The sequence below is a fragment of the Podarcis erhardii genome (genome assembly GCF_964252035.2).
Source record: "Podarcis erhardii genome assembly, chromosome: 1".
Classification (NCBI taxonomy): Eukaryota; Metazoa; Chordata; class Lepidosauria; order Squamata; family Lacertidae; genus Podarcis; species Podarcis erhardii.
Window position 1 is genome coordinate 113231875 of NC_138497.1, and position 17942 is coordinate 113249816.

Sequence of the window (17942 nt, forward strand, 5' to 3'; positions counted from 1 at the left end):
TTGTGCAAGTTATAATTGACTGTTTCTCTGAAAATCTAAAATGATGCAGAATGAAGTTTAGCCACCTCTCACTTTTCTATTATGAGCTTCTGATTTGTTTTGCTTTGATGTTAAAGGTCGCCACCAGGTTATTTAGTGGCGATCGGAGTAACATTGTGGAAAAAGCAATCCAGCCCAAGCGTACAGTGGAATTTCAATCCTGCTATATATATTCGAGTTGTCACCTAGGGAAATCTAGACTACAGCCTCCAGTAAAGATCAATTTACCCTCATGGACTCAGTCTCTGGTATAGATTGCATGCATCATTTTTATTAACTACCACACATGTCAGCAAAGGCATGGCAGCACATTACCCATAATCTTTATATTTAATTACATTTAAATTTTTAAGAAAGCAAATAAAGCCGAGTGTGAAATGTGGATTTATGGTGTCTTCTGCACAATACCCTGGCTTTATTAAGCATGCATAGAATAGCCTTCTAAGAATGTAGATGATTTCTATGAGATCTATTATCTATATATAGGCAGTACTTAACATTTAAGGCACACTTAGCACCTTGGGTTTTCACAGTAAAATCACCATGCCAAGGTGATCCAAGCAGCAGCTAGACATAGGGCACCACGGAGCCATTTACACACGTCTTCCCCTCCTTTGTCATCCATCAGTGCCTTTATCTATGGCAGTGGTTTTGACCTCAGCTGATAGAGCGCAAATATATATTTGTTGACAATTCAGATGATTATAAGTCTGTGAAGGTCTGTCGAGGGAGAGAAGACAAATATGTGGGAATATACATACCTTTGTTCTTCAAAGAATAAAGTAAGGAAAGACCTTTAAAAAGAGAGACAGAAAATAGAGGTGAGGATTGTAAATGTGTGATTCATGTGCGGCTGCTTTTGTTGTTGATATTGTTTCATACATTAGTCTAGGCTCTCCTGGAAGCAGAGCAGTTTGGACACTAACACTTACTAGAAATATCCACTACAATAAAACATTCTAGGAGTAATACATATTCATAGTAGTAGCAATTACACATCTACCATAAACACTCTGAACACATGACACAAATGACACAAAGCCCCATATAAACCATGGCTCACATAATATCTATCACACACACACACAGAGAGAGAGAGAGAGAGAGAGAGAGAGAGAGGGAATGTCAGCTGGGGGCATAATAATTGAAGTGCATAAAAATTGGCCATTGTGAACTTTCACCAGGCTTCATGGACACAATATTTATCTTGCTCCATTTGCTTGGCTTAGGGACACGGGTGGTGCTGTGGTCTAAACCATCAAGCTTCTTGGGCTTGCCGATCAATAGGTCGGCAGTTTGAATCTGCACAATGGGGTGAGCTCTCGTTGCTCTGTCCCAGCTCCTGCCAACCTAGCAGTTTGAAAGCATACCAGTGCAAGTAGATAAATAGGCACTGCTGTGACGGGAAGGTAAACGGTGTTTCTGTGCGCTCTGGCTTCCGCCATGGTGTTCTGTTGCACGAGAAGCGGCTCAGTCATGTTGGCCACATGACTTGGAAAGCTGTCTGTGGACAAATGCTGGCTCCCTCAGACTGAAGCAAGAGGAGCACTGCACCCCAAAGTTGAAATCGACTGAACTTAACCGTCCAGGGGTCCTTTACCTTTACCTTACCTTGGCTAATGTAGGGAAACAATATTCACCACCATCCTATATTTCCACGGCACTGAGGCTGCATCAGAAGCAGATTCAGAGCTTTGGTTCTGTGACCCAAAGACGGCCAGATTTGCATCACATACACAGCTCGCTCCCATAGTTCAGTCTCAACATATTCAAGTGGCAGGCACTTTTTTCTAAGGAAAGATAATATTGCTTTAATTATTATGTGGGTCTTGAATACAGTTTGAGAAATAGGTTTCTGGTTACATTAAAAACATTGCCGTTTTTCTTTCCTTATCTGGCATGAGCTCCCCACACCCCACACACTTTGATTTACAATAAGCTTTCTCATAAGGTGAACTATGATCACACAAAGAAAACTTTAATCATCTCAGAGGCCCACAGCGCCTCTGAACATTGTGATGCTGTCATGGTAACAAGCAGATCCACACGAGGGACATGGCAGGCTCAAGTTCTGGATTGTGCTGTTTGAGTGAGAAAAGACAACAGCATGTTTAATCTTGGAACCCCAAATGGAGCGGTTTAGAGTTAAAAAAAAAAAAAGCAGCACACTAATCCCAATGCACATTTTTTGTTTATAGGCTTCATCTGAAATGATTTAGCTTCCATCTCAGTCGGTGCGACTGCTGGAAAGAAAGCTGGAGGACAGCAAGAGCGGAAGAAAGCCTCAACCAGGCTGATTAAAGTCTTCCCTCTGAACTACAATGCTGTTGACATCTCCAATGATTTGGGTGAGTTTAAAGCATGCAGCGCTGGAAGGAGACGGCTGTGCACAAACGGAAGAAAAAGCTGGCCAAGACCATAGCAGTAAAGGAAGGTGGGAAAGCCGGATGGTGGTGAGAGCAAGGAGAAGGAATGGAGTCACATAAGAATGGGCAAATCTGTCAATTTCATTTGCTCATTTTTCCAACTTTAAGTTTGGTTTTCCACATAAATTTTCATTTTAAAAAAATCCTCATGAATATTCATCAGCATTTCAGTGCAAATTTCCCTTAATACACACATTTTCCAAGCAATCTTGCCCCAAACACATAATTCTGCAAAGCAATTTTCCCACATGTAGTGCATTTTGTATATTACGCTTCCCTGCTATATGAGTTGTTATGCACACTTGGCAATAATATTTATATATTTGTATGCAGTACTTGGATGGAGAACTGCACCACAAAATTTGGATAAGTGTACATGTCAAAGGATGGCTTTGTTTCAGTCTATGTATTGTTTCAGGAACAGCAAATAAGGTATGTTTGCCTTTAGATGTGAACTCAATTGAATTCCCCTGCCAATCCCTAGGTGAGGGTGCGGGTGGGGAGATGTCAACTTCAACAAGGAGAAATATGTTTTCAGCAGTTTTTTTATTATAAAAAGCACACTCTTGAATACATTTAAAATACAGTTGTTAAAAAATCCCAAACACTTGTTGTTTCAAGGCATTTGCTATAACTTTTATGTGCTTCATAATAAACTATGGAAGTGTAAGTAGAGTCTTGCTGCATAAGATCAATGGCTCCGTAAAGGTAAAGGGACCCCTGACCATTAGGTCCAGTCGCGGACGACTCTGGGGTTGCGGCGCTCATCTCGCTTTATTGGTCGAGGGAGCCGGCATACAGCTTCCGGGTCATGTGGCCAGCATGACTAAGCTGCTTCTGGCGAACCAGAGCAGCGCACGGAAACGGCGTTTACCTTCCCGCTGGAGCTTAACTATTTATCTACTTACACTTTGACGTGCTTTCGAACTGCTAGGTTGGCAGGAGCAGGGACCGAGCAACGGGAGCTCACCCCGCCGCGGGGATTCGAACCGCCAACCTTCTGATCAGCAAGTCCTAGGCTCTGTGGTTTAACCCACAGCACCACCCGTGTCCCAAGATCAATGGTAAACTCTGCCAAATCCAGGGTCCCATTTTTCTCAATGGTCAGCCATATGTCCATGGGAAGTTCACAAGCAGGACATGAATGGAAGGGCATTAGATTGCAGATAATTCATATGTTTCTTCATCATTGCATGAAGCCTGGAATGGTTGAAAGCGCAGTGGTCTTTCTGTGTTTTCGGAAACAACTGAAAAGGACCTGACTGTGGGCAGTAGCCAACTAATGAAGCCAAGGATTTCTACTTGTGTAGCAGGACTCCCCCCTACTCTCCCTGTGTGTGTCCTCAGCCCTCCCCAAAATCTGCTTCAGGCGGTTGGGAGAACCCCTAGAACAGATTTAGGTGAGTGTAGGGGGAGGAGAAAACTCAGCACTAGTTTAGCTGCAAATCTATATTTTTAACCCTCTGGAGTGGCATATAATAACAGGAACAACGGATATATGGCCTCATCTCCCCAGGAGCATGGGAGCATCAAAGTAGAGCTGAGTCATGAAAAAAGCATTCTCAAACAACAGCTCCCATCATCCTTGACTATTGGTCATGTTGGCTAGGACTAATGGGAGTTGGAATCCAGCAACATGTTGGGGAAGACTGCCTGCGTAGGAACATAAACATTGGATCGCTTGATCAGCAATGAGATGATCCATCTCATTCAGCACCAGCTAGGACTGCCATGTGTTGTGATTTACAGAGAACAGGACTCTGTTTGAAGAAGGTGTCTATGCGAAGGGGTGTCCAGTTCAAAGAACCCTAAGAAGTGAGAACAGGGGCCTTGAAGTTGCCCATCAACCCTTAGCACTTGGGCAGACTGAGGAGCCCCAACAAAACCTGGTGGGCATCAGGTCGGGGAAGGCTGTTCTTATGAGTAAGGAAAGGTTGTTTCTCACTTTATATCAAAGAATCCAGTTTCTGTTAAAAGGGCAGACCTAAAAGTCCAATTCAGAGTGCTCACTGGCAGCATCTCTCATAAAGCTCAACAAGCTGGAGGTGCCATTTATTTGTAACTGTGTGTACTCACCGTTGTAGCTGATTCTCCAGCGAGCCATTCCGGTCAGCAGCAGTATAAATTGATTTCCCAGTTCGCACATAGCTTTGGAATAAATGCTGCTGGAACCCAGGTATACCCAGCTCCTGTTCTGCAGCGGCTGCCCAGCAGAAAAACTAATTAATTGTTGTGGCCATGGCAAACAGTGCACGCTGCTCAGGATGTTAAGATCTCTGAATGGGGGCGGGGGGCAGGAAATGCTCCCCAATCTGTACTTTTAGGATATGCTGCCATTGGGCTTGCATAAACATTTGTGACAAATAATTTATAAATATATATTTAAAAAATAAAACGTCAGAGGCATTTCTATGTAAAGCCCCCATTCTTAATTTTGATTTTAAATGTCTCGGCTGAACAGCAGGTGCTCCAGACAGCCATCACACCTCATTTTATTCCTCTAGTACTGAACTATACAGTAGTTATTTCTCATATAAGCCTGTTCCAGATACAGAAAGCTCAAGATAAATGCTCACTTTTCAGTGAGAGCCTCCATATTAACATGCTGCCATGTTGCTCCGCGTTATGTTGGTACTAGATACTTTCATGTAAAACAACCACCACCACCAGAAATATGGATGACTAGCTTGATTTGAAATGAGCATTTACCGTAATCTCCACAATGCATTTAAAGGAAATTGGCCATGAATTACTTCTGAACATCATAATCTCTCAAAACAAAAGCTTGCCTATCCTAGAAACGTGAATCAAGTTTGTGCTTTGTATCTAATGCAGTTTCACCCACACACATTAGTGTGGGAGTGACTGATTGCTTCGGGTTCCATTTGCGGTGCCTCAAGAAACAAGTTAATGATAAAATAAAATGGAATCTCACTGTTGATGAAATCCTGGACTGAAAGATAGAGGCGACGGAGGCCTGATCCTTATACGTTACTTTTCTGGTGGTGGCGGTGGCTGGATGCAGTGCTGCACTGGAAGAATCCTGGAAAGGCAGAGGTCTTGTGAGTGGGTGTTCCCATGCCCAAGAGAGAGGTCAACTGCCTGTTCTGGATAGAGTGGAACGCCCTCTGCAGGAGCAGGTGCACAGTCTGAGAGTGCTTCTTGATCTATCACTTAGAAGTCCAAGTGATATCTGTGTCCAGGAGTGCTTTTTGCCAGCTCTGGCTGGTAAAACAGCTGTGACTGACAGCTGGACTATGACAGCCTGACCACAGTGGTAACTTTATGGTTTGGTTAATGCAGACCTCCAAGTGTCCCTATTTTCCAGGGACAGTCCTGGATTTTCAGAAGCCGTCCCGGTTTCTTATTTGATCCTGGAAATCCACTCCACTTCCCAGTGGGGAGGAGTTGTAGTGGACTGTGTGGTCACCCACTCCCCTCCGGGGGCGGGGGACTTACCGTAGTCCCCTGCTTTTACTTATGGCAGAGAAATGTTGGAGAGTATGGAGTTATGCAATCCGCGAGCCAAGGAGATAAGTAACCAAACAACCTTCAGAAGACATATGAAGGCAGCCCTGTTTTTTAATGTTTCATGTTTTCTTCTGTTTTTATATATGTTGGAAGCTGCCCAGAGTGGCTGGGGCAATCCAATCAGATGGACGGGGTTGTTGTTTAGTCGTTTAGTCGTGTCCGACTCTTCGTGACCCCATGGACCAGAGCACGCCAGGCACTCCTGTCTTCCACTGCCTCCCGCAGTTTGGTCAGACTCATGTTTGTAGCTTCAAGAACACTGTCCAACCATCTTGTCCTCTGTCGTCCCCTTCTCCTTGTGCCCTCCATCTTTCCCAGCATCAGGGTCTTTTCCAGGGAGTCTTCTCTTCTCATGAGGTAGCCAAAATATTGGAGCCTCAGCTTCAGGATCTGTCCTTCCAATGAGCACTCAGGGCTGATTTCCTTAAGAATGGATACGTTTGATCTTCTTGCAGTCCATGGGACTCTCAAGAGTCTCTCCAGCACCATAGATGGACGGGGTACAAATAATAAAATTCTTATTCTTATTATGGAATAGGACATCTTTCATTAGAGAAATGATGGTGGGTATGTTAGTGTGGTTTATAGCTGGGAAGCTTCAGCTAGTGAAGACCGCTCACAGGAGCAGATTACCAGCAACATGTTACCCCACTGCTGAGAAAGCTGCACTGGTTGCTGATTTGCTACCATGCCCGCTTCAAGTTTCTTATGTTAATTCACAAAGCCCTGAACAACTTGTGCCCAACAGCTTGGAGAACTGTCTGATCCCTTATGGTCCACTTTGATCACTGAGATCCTCTGAGAGGGTACTTCTGGTGGTTTTCCACACCCCTGAGGTTCAGTTGGCCTTCACTGCAGACCGAGCCTTTAGTGTGGTAGGCCCTACCCTGCGGAACTTCCTACCACAAGGAGTTTGTCAGAAACCATCCCTCCCTTCCTTCAGATGTCTTTTGAAAACTTCTTTGTTTAGACAGGCCTTTCCAGCACGAATTTTCTTCTTTAATCCAATCATGATGTTTTTAGAGATAATTTTTACATATTCTATCCTGCTTTGCTTTATTTATGAAAGTACAGATTATAAATTCATTTGTAAATAATTGAGTACTACAAGCAATTTTGATCATTATTCTTTGATATTCTTTTGCAAGGAATTGATCTTTTGCAAGGAATTGAACTCCCTTGATATTAATATCAGGCAATCACTTTTTGTACACAGTTTTAGAACCTGCTAAAGCCAGTTGGATAGAGCGTGGTGCCGATAACACCAAGGTTGCAGGTTCGATCCCCATAAGGGACAGCTGCATATTCCTGCATTGCAGAGGGTTGGACTAGATTATCCTTGGGATCCCTTCCAACTCTATGATTCTATGATATGCCAGTGCTGGGTGGAGCCAGAGTATCTAATGAGAATTTCACCTATGTACAGTAAGCTAGTTTCTATTCACACTCCTTTCTATCTGAACAAGGAAAAGGCCTTGTCAGAGTTCAATGACACATTCTGGCCAGGCAGAGCCAGTGAGGTCTGTGGCCTGGGGACAGTTCTGAGGGCCAGATACAAAGGATTGAAGGGCCACACCTGCCCACACCCTGGGCCTGAGGTTGCCCACCCTTGAATGCCAGTCTTGCAGCTGCACTTCAGCTTTTCATAAAGTTGCCTTTTCATTCCGAGCGACGCCACAGACTGCTACTGCTTGTTCAGTTGCTCCTACATTTCTGTCAAAATGAATATATTTCACAGTTCATCAAGGGTTAACTATTCAGTTGGCTGGAGAAGGATGAGGGGCAAAACAACTCCATATGTGGACCATGAAGGAAGAGGTGAAATTATATGTACTGTTCCCTACAGCTCCTCTGTTATATTATTCTCCACAGCCCTTCCCCAAATTTATTGAGCTATTTCACTCGGCACATAAAAATCCCTCTTTCGGCTGTGCGCTGAGGTCTGCAAATAAAATAGAGCCTGAATCGGAAGAGGAAAGCACTTGGTCCCCCCCCCCCCAAAAAAAATGGTGCAGGCATTGCAATGCTGCACATAGAATAAGTTTGTGAATATTTTCTAAAGGCAGGACCATGCTTGGGGCTATATTTGAACTCATCATTGCCAACCGCCCAGCTGACAGACCTGCTGGAGTATTCATGGGGTGCCCAAAAGCCACCATAACAGTGTGACTGCCAATCTATCATTCTACTAACTCAAAGTTGCAGTTTTACTGTCATGCAGTGGATTAATTTAGCTCTGCAAAGGGGAGAGCCTGTGTTCTTCTGTCATGGGCAGTGAAAGGATTGAGCCAACATTTCAGCATCCTGCCTTGGTCTTCTGTCAAAAGAAAACAGCAGGGGAAGGTGAGGTGGGCCTCTGCTTCCCCTGGAGAAAGAGTGATTTAGGAGTAGATTTGTTACCTTTTATATACGTACACATGAGTATCAGACACCATTCTCTTTGGTTCCGATCCTGCCTAAGACCAGGCCTTTGGTGAAATGAATGAGAGACTTGTTTCACTAAGGGGCTGAGGTTTCTGACCCCAGCGACAGTAGGTTTGAGATATTTGTGACACTCTTGATCCTTGGAGAAAACACTTCTCGCTGTGCTGCCATACAGGTGTGAGCAATTGACCCTGGACAGCCATTCTTTATTGGTTTTTATTTTGTCAGATTCTCTTTCACTTTAGCTATTACAAGGAGTAATCGCTGCAGACAGGCAGGGCTGAGATGACTGGCTGGTGCCTCTTTTTTCCAGAGTATCACAATCATGCGCTGGTTGGAATTGGCTTTGCAGCACAACAGCTGTCTTACGTTTTCTGAAATAAAAAATCTGAACGTTTCAGTTTCTTTAAACACATTACTTACTCCATTCATAAAATTAAGATTCTGCTTTCATTTATGTGTAACTTTTATTTTGATATGAATGTAAACAATACTGAGCTATATAGACCATTGGTGCAACTCGATATAAGGCAGCTTCCTATGTTCCTAATTTTGGTGAGTGTAACTAACAAGGTGATCTTTGTGTGAATTCAGGAGATCACCACCATTGATGTTTAGTGAGCAAAGTAATAATCTGTTGGGTAACACATACAAAGCAAGTCTTCATTCCCATCCTAATCACTACTGGGATTTTTATCTGGAGAACTAAACTTAGTTTAAATTTCTACTGGTCCACTAATGTTGCTTCAGTGATAATATTTAATAATTTATTTTTATTTCTGTTTATATTGATTTAAGAGTTTTCTTATTCTAGAGTTATTAAAACATTCAAGATTAGGCAGGCTGATGGGAGTTCAAAGGTGAACCGTAAATAGCTTGTTGGATTTTTTTTTTTTAAGAATAACGTTACAGAAATCTCTGTCTTCACAAGACTGTTACCTGCAATTATCCTGTCTTTGATTCAGCAGTGAGGGAATGAACCCTACGTATGCTTCCTTGGGCTCATGCCCACTGCGCAAATTGGCTCATCCTTCAGAGTAAACATTCATGGACTTGAGCTGCCCAATTTGCCCGCCTTCCTCCTAGAGCGCAGGTTGACAAATTATGCTGTGTCTGATGATCGTTAGGTGGCAGATGGCAGGTGATCAAGATTTCATTATCAAACACCGATTTTCTTCTAAAGGTGAAAAGATGACCAGCTGTTCTCTACTGCAGTGCCTAAGGGAGCTAATAGCTCTGGTTTAGCCAGTTACAAAATATAATAACAAACGTCCCTTAATTAATTTACATACAGCATTCAACTTGGATTATTGCCATTCTGATATCATTTCAAACGAACTGAGGTGAAACTAATTATGGCTCGCGTAATGCAAATAATGACATTTCCTATGTACTATGAGCAATTGACTGAGGAACATTCTTATTTGTTCATTCTTCCTCTTGAAGGAAGCGTTGCCCATTATATTAAAAGGTGACAGATATAAAGACCAGATTGCATCAGCCTGTCTTCTAAAATGCCATTGTGATAATTTACTTAGGAGATTTACAGCTGCTGCTTCTCAATTGCTCTTACCGGAGAGTTTGCTACGTCTTAAGATTCTCAGAGTCAGTACTATGGGATGCTGGCCACAGCAGTATTTGCCAAACTACCAAGGCCGAGCTAGATGTGATTTGAAATGCTACAGACATCATCAAGAAACTAAAGCTTTCTTATGTGTACTTCATGTAGATTATATACTTGCTATCCAGTTGTGGCAGCTAGCTTGTGTGACAGCCATTTCACTAACAGGGACCATTCTTAGCACAGCACAACAGATAAATCTGCTTGCGCAAAATATTGTACAACTCTTAGTGGAGCTGCTATTGGTGACAGTTAAGCTTTGTGCATTGCCTCCTCTGCTACAGCTTGCACCCCCTGCCAATGAGAGAGCTAAAATCTCAAGATGCTACAAATTTTCCTTCCTGTATTGTCATGTGTATTAGTGAAAGACCTTGATGCCTTATCATGACTTCTTACAGTTTATATAATTGGGTGCCTTTAGATAGTATTTTTTAGTCATGAGTGAATTAACTATGATCAGAGAGCTCTTTAGACTGTCTCTACATTTTATTCTAATCAAGAAGATATAGATGTATAATTAGTCTTTAGTTATTGAGAATTTATGTGATATATTGTCCCCTCTACAGCCCCTGATGAAGGCTTAAAGTAACTGCAGACTGAAACATGTTTTTCTTTTGTTTTACTAATATATTTCATTTGCAGTATCTTGAGATTTTCTCTCTCTCTCTGTCATTTTGCACACATAACATTTCCCCCTCTATTTTTGGAATCATTAGCACAGCAACATCAACTCTCAGACTTCTTGTCCTGGCATTATGTTGGATCTCATCCTATGAGCTTAACAGGGGAATTCATGGGGTCTTTCCCACTATTGGAGAGGAGGAGAAATCAGTATAAGCTATGCAGGACAGTGGCAGGCAATCAGGCAGGGCAGGATGATATGGCGATGATAAGGCTGAGGCTTGTTGGAAGTGCTACCATGCCCTTAGCTTAGTATCAAGTCATGAGTGTGGCTGATGTTCATGCAGTGCAGCCCTAATCAGGTTGACTCAGAAGCCAGTCCCATTATGTGAAATGGGCTTTACTCCCAAGTAGGTATGTGCGAAATTGCGGCCTACGGCTGTGATCTTAAAAACCACTAAAGTATAACACAAAATCATGCACTCACAATTAGGTAGTTATGCTGTCATCAGCTGATCTCCTGCAAAAGCAAGAGCTATTGTCAGGTGTATAAATAGCCACTCCCCTGATCATTCTACATTGAATATTAACAGCTAGGATGGTAACCAGGTCTCATAATTGAGATAAGGCTTCACAACAAAACTGTGATCATTAATTTTTCTTTTCTGATTTCTCCGGGTTTTGAAGTTCTGCCAAAGCTTTGTCCCAGATTATTGCCTAAGGCACCACTCAGGGAAATGATAGCTCACTGAACTACAAAAAAACAGACACCAGAGTAATTTTTTACAACCTCTTTGCCAGTTCCTTTGCTGCATGAGAGACAAAAGTAAAACATGGTATACTTTCCCATAACAGTAGTCATGGGAATTGGAATTCAAAAATATGAAGCAAAAGCTTTAAACTTTCATTGCAATTTGCAAGCAGAGATAAGCATAAACTAATAACTTGCTTACTTTTATGCTTATTCCAATGAGAATAAGAAAGACCTAGAGCTTAAACAAATGCATCCCATAAACTTTCCTCAGGAATCTCTCTTGTAAAACTTGAATATTCAGCACCAGTATTTTAGACCCACTGATATTTAATATAACATTTTTCCATTTCACTGTAATAAGTGTTTCGGATTTGACAATCTCTGATGGGTGGCCTGCAGTGGTAGATAGTATTTCACAGTATTTGATAGTTTTTACTAAGTTTATGTTGGGGGAAGTGGGGGGCAGTTGCTACATTTTGTGGGCAAAATCTGGCCTAAGGAAAATTGCTAGAAGACACCATGATTAAGCTGGGAGTGCTGCTGTTTTTGTCTTGGTCAACACTATAAATTAAGACATTGCATTGCTCCTGCTAATAGTGAACTTAAGTAGTGAGTGCAGATGGTTATACAACTAAAACAGGGGACTCAGCTACATTAGTAAAAAAAACTCCCAACCACAGCACTTGGTTATAAACATGCAACACCAGATGGCTCTAGAGAGCAAAAAAATTCTTCGTGATTTCCCATAGCATTTTCTTTCTTTTGTTATAACGACTTAATTTCTGACTTACTTATAGCGGCTCCCTCCCACCCCGTGTGTAGATCCACCCCAGGTTTCTGAAAAGCAACAGAAGAGATGCCTGCATGCTTGGTAAGTGGAAAGCACTGCTTGAAGGGTTTGGCTGGCTAGTTCCCTGGAAGCACTCTTGTCAAAAAGGACTAAATACACTTGTTTGATGTTGGTTTGATGGCCAAATGGATGGAATGATGGAAAGATTACACTGTAAAAGGAGAGGAAGGAAAAGCAGAATGAAATATTTGTGTATGTGAGAGCTGGACCATAAAGAAGGCTGATTGCCAAAGAATTGATGCTTTTGAATTATGGTGCTGGAGGAGACTCTTGAGAGTCCCATGGACTGCAAGGAGATCAAACCTATCCATTCTGAAGGAAATCAGCCCTGAGTGCTCACTGGAAGGACAGATCGTGGAGCTGAGACTCCAATACTTTGGCCACCTCATGAGAAGAGAAGACTCCCTGGAAAAGACCCTGATGTTGGGAAAGATGGAGGGCACAAGGAGAAGGGGATGACAGAGGACGAGATGGTTGGATAGTGTTCTCGAAGCTACCAGCATGAGTTTGACCAAACTGCGGGAGGCAGTGGAAGACAGGAGTGCCTGGCATGCACTGGTCCATGGGGTCACGAAGAGTCGGACACAACTAAATGACTAAACAACAACAACAACAAAACTGTTAGGAATAGCAATTTGGAATATTTTGTGGCAGGGCTGGCCAACATAGTGCCACCCAAGTGGTGTTGGGCTACAATAGTGGATAGTGACTAAAGTGACTAAACAACAACAACAAGAAGGGCCCAGTGCTTCCTGTTGATCTGGATGGTATTGTGTTTTGTTTCATACGTTTGCTTGGTTAGGAGAAGTGTGGGAAGCTGTATGCACATATGCTTTCATTGCATTTGGGGCACATGAGGATGTCTCCAGTCTAGAATAGAAACTAGAATACCCCTTCAAGCAAACAAAATGACTTGCTAAAATGGCCATCTTGAAATACGTATGAAAGTAGAGGGCAAATGAAAATGACAGAAAGGAAACCACACGTCATCTTAAATTACGTATGCATACCAAAGCAAGTTAATGAATTACCATTAATTCTAGTTCATTTAAATTAGATTTTTTTGATGCTGTTATGTACTGAGTTGAATAGGATCCAAAATGCAGCAGTCTGATTGGTCCTAGAACAATAGGATTCAGAATGCAGCAGTATGATTGTTCCGCAGGAGGCACCCAATCCAGCTCCAGGTGGAAGTGAATCCGCAACCTGATTGGCCTACAGGTGAATCCCAGAATTAGCCAATCACGTGCAACCCATTGTGTAAATAATGTATATAAAGCAGATATTTTGGGGGAGCATTCATTCCTCCTCACCACTATGAGCTGAATAAAGAGCATGAAATCCACTCTTGACTCCGAGTATATTTCAGATGCCATGTGTCTATTAAAAATACACACAGTAGCAGCAGCAGCCATTAACAACAGCAACAACAAATAAAGCACCAGAGAGCCATTCCTTTCCTTGGAGGTTTTTAAGCAGAGGTTGGATGGCCATCTGTCATGGATGCTTTAGCTGAGATTTCTGCATTGCAGGGGGCTGGACTAGATGACCCTTGGGGTCCCTTTCATATCTACAATTCTATGAGTCTATGGTTCTAGGAAAAACATCAGCCAGGAACACTATCATTAGCAGCTGGGAAAGATTGGCAGAACAGTTTTCAGGGTGTATAAACAACATGATATTGTTTCAGATCTGCACCTACAAGACCACTTATTAGAACACGATCACCCACACACACCCACACACCCACACACCCACACACCCCAGTAACTTAATATATTGAAATCTTTCTTTCTTTTTTTATTTAGGACAGGTGTGGGGAGCTCCAGACCTACAACTCCTATCAATCCTGGCTGTTGGCCATGCTTGCTGGGGCTGTTGAGTTGTAGTTCAACTCTGGAAGAGCAAAGGTTTCTGTACCAAGTTCAGGGCATAGCTGAACATATTTCTACAAATGGCTAGCCTCCACTCAAAGGGCTTTGCTTGGTTTACTAGATCTGGTACCATTGCTGAACACTCGGCTTGGTGTGACTTTGGGCAGTGTTGGTGCACCTGTTTGAGAGAGGAAGGGGAGGGGAAGCAGGATTCCATCTCCCTCGCTCTCTTCCACCTCCAACAGGTGATTGGCGCTGTCATCTTTGACGGTGCCAACCATCTGCTCTGCACAGAGCACAGCGCTGCATGCAAGGTTATCTGGACAGGAGCCAATGAAGATGATGGATATGATCCATGTTGCCAAGTTTCGGCTGCTTTCTCGAATATGGGGTCAGAAGGGGGAAAGCCTGAGGGAGAAGCAGTCCATTTAAAGCTTGCATATTCATCTCTGCTAATTACTTATACATTTGGGGGATAGGAATTATTTTTAGATGAAAGAAAAAGTGTTGTCCTTCTAGATCTAGCTATATAGCTATAAAGAAAGATGATGATGATAATGTGTGGTGAAACAGATATTATTTGGCATTTTATCCTCCCTTCTTCACCTGCAACCTCAATGCCTGTTACTATAACTTCCTTATTTCAAACTACATGGCCTCCATGCTGTGAAAGAAAAATTGCTATGTGTAGGGGTGCCTTTTTGCTGTAATTGTCTACTGAGACCTTGAAAGCTTCAGAATAGAAGACATTGCAGTGGTAATGGATCAGAGAGGGGGGGAGGGAGGAATTGGTTGCAGGCCTAAAATTCTTACTCTGAGGAAATGATGTAGAAGACTCCTCTTTACTTATGAGTAGGAAATAAAGGTATATTACATTTCACAAAAAAGTGAGTCACAATGATTAAATATTTTGCATATATTAGGGTTGCCATATTTCAAAAAGTAAAAACCTGGACACCCCAAATCAATTATTATTATTACTACTGCAATTTCATTACAGTCTGGCATACAACTGCCAGCATCTTGACATGCTGCTGTTGCTCTGCCTCCATCTGTGGGAATGTTAGAAGTTGCTTTCCACTGAGCCAAACCATTGGTCCATCAAGCTCAGGGTTTCCCAAACTTGGGTCTCCAGCTATTTTTGGACTACAACTCTCATCATCCCTAGCTAGCAGGGCCAGTGGTCAGGGATGATGGGAACTGTAGTCCAGCTGGACACCCAAGTTTGGGAAACACTGGTCTAGCTCAATATTGTCTATGCTGAGCATCAGTGGCTCTCCATGATTTCAGACAGGAGACATTCTGAGTCTGACTTGGAGATACTTGGAACCAGTCCTTTTTTCTGGAGGGACACAGAGGGACGCATTCCCCTAAAGATTTTGTGAATCTAAGTTTGGCCTCATTGAGGGGCAGTATTTCAGTATAAGTAGGAAAATGAGAGTACCCCTAAACATATTTTTTTTAGAAAAAAAGCACTGATTGGAACCAAACTTTTCTTTTGAGAGCCAGTGTGGTATAGTGGTTAAGAGTGGTAGTCTCATAATCTGGGTAACCGGGTTCGCGTCTCCGCTCCTCCATATGCAGCTGCTGGGTGACCTTGGGCCAGTCACACTACTTTGAAGTCTCTCAGCCCCACTCACCTCACAGAGTGTTTGTTGTGGGGAAGGAAGGGAAAGGAGAATGTTAGCCGCTTTGAGACTCCTGAAGGGGAGTGAAAGGCGGGATATCAAATCCAAACTCTTCTTCCTCCTCTTCTTCTTCTTTTCTGCATGGAAAGCACAGAGCCCTTTACCACAGAGCTATGGACCTTCCACATTCAACCTGGCTGTTCTTGGGTCTGTTAAAACACTAGCTGCATATTATGCGTCCATGTTCTTTGTGTGAGACGGCAGTGGGAGTGGGGCATGATAAGCATCTCATTTCTGCAGAGGTTAATATGAGAAGCAGCTCTGATTAAAGCGTAATGTGACCCTCCGAAGTTCACGCCACTGGTCTCTCACTGGCCCTGTAGGGAGTGCCAGCGAAGGATTAGAGAATTAGCTGCATTCCTAGTGTCTAGTTTCTTTAGCCGAGAATCTAATAATGCAAAATGAACTGGCTGCGGTAGACATCACAGGCTGATGTGCTCCCAAAGGTACTGTGCTCAGCAAAGGCTATCAGGATTTTAAACAGCTGCACGGGCGAGATACTGCTTTACAGAACCTGTAAACACATTACTGCAGCTGTCCCTCACGGTATTCTTTGCTCTCACCCTCCATTCCAAGCTCAGCTGTTCTGCACATTTAGATAAAGCCATGCTGCAGGCGACTGTGGCAGGTAGCGGGACCCTGAAATTAAGGTGATGCCTAACACACACTGTTATTTGCATATCCCACACTGCGCTGCTAAGTCATCCCCATGGTGAAATTCTCGTTGGCCCCGTTCTCCTCCTTTGTTATAGAAAAGTAACTATTAAAATGAGTTCCATTTCTCTCTGCACCCAATCGTTCCGAGTTTGTACCACGGGCTTATTAGAGGCAATATTCACAGATGAATTGCTGGCTTTACTTAGAGACCTGCAAGCACTTGTCCTGAATCTTCAATGAGAACAAGCATTTTCTCTTTCTTTCCGTGTGTACTTTTGTTTTTTTTGTTTTGTTTTGACCATTTTTTCCCTCCAGTCTTTTTCAAACACTTGAGTTAAATAGTTGTTGCCAGGGCTCCAGGCAGCGTGAGTCAAATTCACGGCACTTTTCAATTACCCAGGTTTCTCTTGCAACGCACATTCCGGGATAAGAATGCAAAATGGTGCAGAACCTTGTCTGAAGAAACATTTCTTTCATTTGTCAAGACATCATTAATGAATGGAATCCACTACCATGAAATGTTGTGATGTCCACTAGCTCGAGTGCTGCTGCTGCTGCTGCTGCTGCTGCTTCTTCTTCTTCTTCTTCTTCTTCTTCTTCTTCTTCTTCTTCTTCTTCTTCTTCTTCTTCTTCTTCTCCTCCTCAATGGTGTTAGTTCAGGGATGGGGAAGCTGTGGCCCCTCCAGATGTTATTGGACCCCAACTCCCATCAGCCCCAGCCAGTATGGCCAATGGTCAGGAAGGATCTGTAGTCTTGCCCCATCTAGGGGGCCACAGATTTCCCATCCATGGGCTAGATAAAACCATGGAGGACAGGTCTATGGATGCCCACAAGTCATTGAAACTAGGTGGAACCTTCATGTTCCAAATGAGGAAGGGAACAAAACAATGGTACTCCATCCTGCCCAACAGGTCTGTATTCATTTGTGGTGCTGGCTCAGGAACCTCTAGAAAACAGAAAGTTCTGGGTCCATTCAGTAAATCTTAACACCCCATGTCCTGCTTTAAATGATGGTTCTAGTCTGGATTCCTGAAAAGCTGAATAGGATAGGGTTGCCATATTTCAAAAAGTGAAAATCCGGACATACTTCCAACATGGGTTGCCATACATCTGGGTTTCCCCAGACATTTAAGCGATTTCTGCCTGGTCACTGTTTTTGACGGTCAAATCCCGGCAATGTCCTGGAAATTCCGGATGTATGGCAACCCTAGAATAGGATTGCTTATTCTTAAGGATGAGAATTAGGCTGCCTACACGCTATACCTGTAAAGCACATTCAAAGCACATTCCCTCCTACAGGGAATTCTGGGTAGTGTAGTTTGTCAAGGAAATTTTAACTCTGTGAGGGATAAAGCTGCAGTGCTCAGAATGTTTAGGGAAGCTTTTAATGTTTAACAGGTTATTGTATTTTAGTGTTTTGTTGGAAGCCGCCCAGAGTGGCTGGAGAAACCCAGCC

General features: G+C 42.9%; 1 long non-coding RNA gene across 1 annotated transcript in view; it reads left to right on the top strand.

The window, feature by feature from the left end:
* LOC309335675 overlaps window positions 1-17942 on the top strand; it is a 162336-nt gene that overhangs the window by 3809 nt on the left and 140585 nt on the right. Inside the window, exon 2 of the long non-coding RNA XR_014153628.1 lies at window positions 2238-2387. This is a non-coding gene — a long non-coding RNA (uncharacterized lncRNA). The remainder of the gene's footprint in view (window positions 1-2237; window positions 2388-17942) is intronic.